The sequence below is a fragment of the Enhydra lutris genome, unplaced genomic scaffold, assembly GCF_002288905.1.
Source record: "Enhydra lutris kenyoni isolate GAN:26980312 unplaced genomic scaffold, ASM228890v2 scaffoldscaffold36, whole genome shotgun sequence".
Classification (NCBI taxonomy): Eukaryota; Metazoa; Chordata; class Mammalia; order Carnivora; family Mustelidae; genus Enhydra; species Enhydra lutris.
Window position 1 is genome coordinate 6,621,953 of NW_019154120.1, and position 7,571 is coordinate 6,629,523.

The 7,571-nt window shown below is 34.6% G+C and overlaps 1 pseudogene; it reads left to right on the forward strand.

Annotated features, from left to right (window-relative positions):
- The first annotated feature begins 6,163 nt into the window (after positions 1 to 6,163).
- On the forward strand, positions 6,164 to 6,714 carry LOC111154297 (annotated as a pseudogene).
- Positions 6,715 to 7,571: the final 857 nt, after the last annotated feature.

Here is a 7,571-nt window from a genome sequence, read left to right on the forward strand (position 1 = left end):
TGAGTCATTTTTGTACCTGTCAAATTTCACATTAAATATTACAAAAATTCTGATTTCAACCTCCTTTTTCATTCTTTATAATTGGCATTTTTTACTTCCTACTTGAAATTTCCTAATTTTCTCTTTAACATTCCCACTTTCTAAGAATAATAATCTTATATGACACAAATCTATTCAACTGTCCTCCCATTTTGGGGGTAATTTTTACTAGTTTATATCAACATACATTATAAATTTCATCTTACCGTTTCATCAGTTTTCATTGAAGTCTTTTGTGTTTTTCAGAAATTTTAAAAGGAATGGATAGGTTTTTGCTTTTTTTAATATATGCCTACTTTTTTACCAATTTATTTTTGTATGTATATAAATATAGGCAAGTACATATGTGTGTGTGTGTGTGTGTGTGTGTGTGTGTACTTTTTCTAAACTATTTTTTCCTTTATTCACATCATATATAAGTCTTATACATAGGTCTCTAAATCACTGATTATTTTTATTCTGGGATTTCTACCACTCCTACCCTTCTATCCATCATCCCTCTTACTCAGATTGCATAATTTCTACTCATATGCTTTTAAATTTGCTGGTTTTCTTTTATGCTATATTCAGTCAGGTAAATTTTTACTTAATTATTTTATGTCTTAGTTCTAGAATTTCCATTTTGTTTGTTGTTTTATTTTATTTTATTTTATATTTATCTGGTTTCTCTATCTGTTCATTCATTAAAATCACTTTATTTTCTTGATTTTTAAAATAAATCTATTTAAAACTTGTAGTCTTCTAAGTTTACCATCTGAAACAGAGTGAGCATGATTTCTATTGATCACTGGTTTAGTATAAATTGCATGTTTTAAATTTATGTCTAGTCATGTTAGATGAAATACTGAGGATTTTAAATTATATTTTATAGATCTCTTCACATTGTGTTTCATTCTCAAAGAGATGATTTTTGCTTTTCAGGAATTGAGTTAGTGTTTGAACAATTTGAAATTTGTAAAGGTGTAGGGTAAATCTAGGGAAACCCATAACTCCAAGCGTTCTAACTTAGCATGACACAGATCATATGGTGGCACCCTGTAGGTCTTGACAGAGATTCTCTAATCCAAGTTAGGATGGTTCTAGAATAAGTATAATTTAGTATAGCAATTCTCAAAGTGTAGTCTGCTGCACTCCAATATGCCTCCAAGAGATCTGTTAATTTAAGCCCATTTCCACAAATGCAATGTGTGGGATTTTTCTTTTTTGGCCTTTACCATGTTGACTTTTACAAAGATGATGCTTAAGCATTGGCTGATAAATACACTGATGTGTTCACAGAAATCAAAACGGTGGCACTAAAGTGTGCTCGTAAGTATGCATTCTTCAGTTTTACATATCTGCATTAAAAAAAAGCCACTTTTACTTATGAATACTTTGGAGCAAACAGTATAAATTACTAATTTATTAAATCCTGTAACTTTGAGGGTACTTTTGAATATTCAATATGAGAAAATATAAAGAAAGTATTGTGTGAATACTGAAGAATGATGGGTTTTTGGAGAAATTCCATTGGATACAGAGTTTGAAGATGAACCAATCACTTTTTAACTCTTTAATGCAAAATCATTATGATTTAAAGTGACTGAAAGACAAATTATATTTATTCAGACAAGTATTTTGCAGAGTTTCTCACAAATTAACAAAGTGAGCCTGTGCTGTCACTCCAAAGAAAATAATTGACAGTATTTGTTTTTACTTATATTATTTGAGATATTTGAAGAAAAGGGAGAGACAGAATTTTGGAAAACCTCTATCTTCAACCAAGGTTTGACAAAACTTAAAATGTTTCTCATGAGTTCCATACAGATATTAGGACTGTCAGTTTTTACAGTGTATAATGAAATGTGTCAACATTTGAAAGATCTCCATAATTCATTGAGCCCAAGTGGGTAATGCTTACTTGATGTTACAAAACCATATATATGGAAAAGATCCATTCATTGATATGATCCCAACTTCCCCTCTGCAGCTGTTACTAAGAAACAACAATTTTTTATTTGAAATGTAGAAACAAAAAAGAATATCCAAAATTATGAGAAAAGTATAATATTTTCTCCTTTTAAAACCATACATCTGTGTGAAGCCATATTTTCCCTCATATACTTCTACGAAAAACAGATCAAGTCAGACTGGATAAAGAAGGCCAACATATGAATCCAGTTGACTTCTATTAGGCCAATCATTTAAGTCATTTGCAAAAATGTAAAACAATACTACTCATTGCAGTTCGGTTTGTTTTGAAAACAAAATTATGTTCCTAAAATCATATTGTTAACATTTCCATTCAGTGCATTATTATTGCTATTTTAAATGGATTAATAAGTAAACATTTAAAAAATTTTTCAGTTTTCATTTTGAATATAGCAACTCTTTATGGTCTCTGGTGTCTGCTGAGGTGTTAATGATGTGTTAATGAACATCCCTCACTATGAAAACCATCCAGTGACAAGGTGCTTCTCCAGCCCTGCTCGATTTCAAATATCCCCTCTCTGTTCTGATCCTTGTACTAGGTATCACCTGATAACCCCTAGGAGGTTGTGCCCAGCTCATTTAGAACCCAGTCTGCAGCCAAGAACTGATGGGTAATCCCCCCACCCAGCTTCCTTCCACACAGCCAACTCCTGTCCAGTACCCACCACACATACTCCCACTGCTTCAGCTGATCCAAACTTTGGTCTCTGCCTCCTCAGCTTAGCAAGATTCTTGTGCTCTGTTCATATTCCAGTTTTCTGTTCTCTCTTCACCCTAGCACAGAAGTGGTTCTGAGGCAGGGAACTGAGTGAAATTCTTCCAACTAGTGCCGACACGAGCTAGTATTAGTCTCTGACTAAAACCTGGTACATCATCTATTTTGTTTAATTTTACAGTTGATTTTGGTGAAAGAATTGTCTGGTGTATTTAGCAGCTAAAACTTTTTTCATTTATGCCTGATGCATGGCCTCATTCCTGGACATTATATTTTGAGAATCCATTGTCAAATAATGCATGTATATATGTTTGAATAAACACACAGAGAAAGAAACAGACAACTGAGAGTCCATATTTAGTGATGAAATAGTTTTTCTGGTCTGAAATTATGACTATCTTTCTCTAACTACAAGGGAGAAATAATGTGGGGACTGGGAAGTCCAAGGGGTTAAAGTTGCTTTTTTTGTGATTGATCTTTTTCTTAATTAAGGTAATAACTATCAGGCATTAAAATTCATTTTTGAATGTCTGGCTCCCTAGGTTATAACAAACTCATACAGCATCATAACCACCAATGCAGTCAATATGGACATTTTCATAATCAAGTTACCTCACGCCCCTTTTTAATTATTGCCTCTCTGTCCACGTATCCTGAAAAACATTGATCTACTTTCCATCTATATAGTTTTTGCCTTTTCAAAACATTATATAAATGAATCATATAGTCTGTGATCTTTTATTCTGGTGTGTTTTTAATCAGCATATTTCATTCAGTATTTATGTTGTATCAGTAGCTTGATCTTCTCATTGGTAAGTAGCATTGCATTGTAGAGATGGATCACAGTTAGTTAATATTACAAATAGAAGGAAGGGCATTTGGGTTGCTCCTATTTGTTGGAGACTATATATGGAGAGCTAAAATATAAAACTATGGTTTTTGTGTGTAAACATACGTTTGAACTTCCCTCAGGTAAATATTTGGGAGTGGTATTGCTCGGTCATGTGATAAGTATATGTTTAAATATCTAAAAAACTTCTAAGCTGGTCCTTAGAAAAGGATCTATGCTTTTCTTTTAGCAGTGGCTGATCGTCTCACTCAGTCTTGTCACCCTGCATTCTCTTGCCCTTTCTGCAGTCTTTCTTGGAAATGCATTCCCCTACTGTTGAGAAGAACTGGTGATTGTGTACAGGCTGCCTTTGTGTTTGTAGATTCCAAAGGCTCTATACTCTCAAACTATATCACACTTAATCTTTAACAGTTTGTTTAAAAAAAAAAAAAAAAGGACCTAAAAATGAAGACATATACTATGCTCATGGATTAGAAGTCCTGATATCATTAGGATGCCACTTACCAATTTATACTATTGATCAATACAATTCTTATAAAATGGCAATAGATTTAAATGTAAAATTTGACAAAATAATTCTGAAATACATTTGGAAATGTAATATACATATAATAGTAGAAGCATTTTTTTAAATGGATGAGTAAGATTGAAGAAGCCATAGTATAATATGTCAAAACACACAGAAATAGACCTAAATATATACGCTTCCTTGGTTTTCAGAAAAAAGGCCCATGCATTACAATTAGAGAATAAATATCATTTCAAAATATAGAAAAATAAAATGGCATCTGTATGTAAAAAAAGGAATCCTTATTTATATATACCATAGGAGGAAACAAATCAACTGGAGGAAGAGAAGGAGGAAATGTAACAACTGAAACTCTATGACCTATAGAAACAAATATAGTAGGATACTTTAAAGACTTTGAAAGTCTTTAAATATCTCTTAAACAAGACACAGAAGTCACAGATAATAAAGACAAAGTGGAATTTTGTCAAAATTTATACTGCTCATCTAAAGCCCTGTGAAATAGGATCTGTGCCAAGAATATAAAAAGAGCCTTTAAAAATCAGTACATAGGAGACAATCTAATTTGGTTTAAAAAAAAAAAAGTCAGAGACATGAGTGGACCCTTCAGAAATAAGGCTATCCAAGTGGTATGTGCATGAAAATACACTGAAGACCTTTGCTTATCAAGGAAATGTAAATGACATCCATAAGGACGTCACTGAGCACCCATCAGGATAGTTACAATTACAAACACTGAAGAGGAAGAAGCAACTGAAACTCTCACACATTGATTGTAGGAGTTAAGATGGTATGCCATGCTTAGAAAACTGTAACAGTTGTTAATAATGTTCATATGCATATGTCTCCCCAGTATTTCACTTCTTATACTCTTAAGCACTACAAACAAGAAAAATTATTTCCAAAATGATTCTACACAAATATCCATAACAGCTGTATTAACGGCTGAAAACCAGAAAAAAGGTTCATAGACAAACATTTTATACATTCATAAAATGATCTAAAATGAAAGGAGAAGGGAGTTGGGGGGAATTGGAGGGGGAGGTGAACCATGAGAGACTGTGGACTCTGAAAAACAACCTGAGGGTTTTGAAGGGGCAGGGAGTGGGAGGTTGGGGGAACCAGGTGGTGGGTATTAGGGAGGGCACGGATTGCATGGAGCACTGGGTGTGGTGCAAAAACAATGAATACTGTTACGCTGAAAAGAAATAAAAAATTAAAAAAATTTAATGTGCTGATCAAAAATGCAAAAATATTAATAAATTTTCTAACCCCCCCCCAAAAAAACTTTAGGAAAGTCCAGGTTAATGTATATTTTTGCTAGAAAACTAAAACATAGTGGTTTTGATACAAGGCAGGAACAACAGTGATACAAATATAACATTGAGCTTCAGGAATGGCAAGGTTCGGGGTGCCTGGGTGGCTCAGTGGGTTAAGCCTCTGCCTTTGGCTTGGGTCATGATCTCAGGGTCCTGGGATCAAGCCCTGCATCGGGCTCTCTGCTCAGCAGGGAGACTTCTTCCCCCTCCCTCTCTGCCTGCCTCTCTGCCTACTTGTGATCTCTCTGTCAAATAAATAAATAAATAAAATCTTAAAAAAAAAAAGAATGACAAAGTTGGGGATGTGGAAAGGTCAAACTTATGGATTGCAAACATTTGTTACGATTGGTTAAGCACAAGTAACACCATCTTGGATTAGTTGAAGAGATAGATTTGATATTGGAAAAATGCAAAGGAAGTGGCAAAAAAAAAAAAAAAACTGGACTTGACCAGCTCAGTAAAACAAATTTGAGTTATGTGAAAAGCTAGTATAATCAATACGCACAGTGAGATCAAATAGAGTCATGTGGTTGTGAGAGTATGGAATTGCTTTATAAGTAAATATGGGCTTCTGTGGAACTAGTTCTGATATTCTATGGATAAAAAGTAATGAGAGGTATTTATTTTAAATAATTCTGAGGCACTGGAGAAACTTGAACTCCACAGAGACAGCTCCCAGACCAGTGAGAGCCAGAAGGACCCTGGGTGACTCTGTGCCTCGCTGGGGAAAACAATGAAACATGGGCAAGGGAGATCCCAAGAAGGTGAGAGGTAAGATGTCACCATATGCATTCTCTGTGCCAAGAGGAACACAAGAAGGAGCACCCAGGTGCTTCAATCAACTTCTCTGAGTTTTCTCAGAAGCTCTCAGAGAGATGGAAGACCATGTCTGCTAAAGAGAAAGGAAAATTTGAAGACACGGCAAAGGTGAACAAAACCCATTACTAAAGAAAAGTGAAAATGTACCCCTTTAGAGGGGAAACAGAAAAGAAGTTCAAGGATCGCAATGCACCCAAGAGGCCTTCTTTGGCCTCTTTCTTTTTTGGTTTGAGTATTGCCCCTGAATAAGGAGAACATGCATTGGTGATGCTGTGAAGAAACTGGGAGAGACACGGAAACACAGTGGTGCAGAGGGCAAGCAGCCTCACGAGAAGACGGCTGCTCAGTTGAAGGAAATATAGGGAAAGGATTTTGCTTCATATCAAGCTAAAGGAAAGCCTGATGCAGGAAGAAAGGGAGTTGCCAAGGCTGAAAAAGCAAGAAAAAGAAGGAAGAGGGGGAAGATGAATAATTTGGTTCTAGCACAGTTTTTTTCCTTGTCTATAAAGCATTTAACACTTGCTGTGCACAACTCACTCTTTGTAAAGAAAAAAATGAAATGGAAGAGTGTGTAAGATTTGTTTTTAAAGTGTATGGTGTCTTTCATTGTATGGTTAACACACTACAGAATATGTCTTTAGAGAACCCTGTCCTGGTGATTATTTTTAGGAGCCACTAGAATTTCCTGGGACAGCATGGGGGTTGTAAATTGGTGTGGAAATTTAAACCAGGTTCTGGCTGGTGCCCAGTACAAAGTTGTTATACTATGTTTTTTTTGTTGTTGTTGTTGTTTGTTTGTTTTTTTCATTTTCAGTTGTCTTTTGATGTAGCTTCTGCAAAATACCAGAGTACCACTCTGTAATTGAGAAAAAAAGAAAAGCTGCAGCTGCTCGGTTGACATTCTGAATGCTTCTAAGTAAATATATTTTTTTATTTAAAAATTTTTAAAAATAAATAATTCTTATGATGCATCTTTAATTAAGGAGTTATCATATGCGTATCTTTTTAAAGTCTATTACATTTAGAATTCTCTTTCACTGATAGAAAACTGTTGGAATGCATTTTAAAGTCTAACCAATATATGTGGGAATTTCTGATTTCTTAATAAAGCCTTAAATAGCATTGTATGTGTTCTTATTACAAGGGAGCAACTACTACTTTACAACTAATTTTGAAAGAGTTTCAATAGCACATGCTCTCTTGGGAAACGGGCTAAATGAGAAACACAGCAGGACTTTAGGAACACTATAAAGAAATCTTGTCCCTTCTATGTCTCAAACGTCTACTATATACTCTGGCCAAAACCCTGATAGACTTGAGCCTTGACTT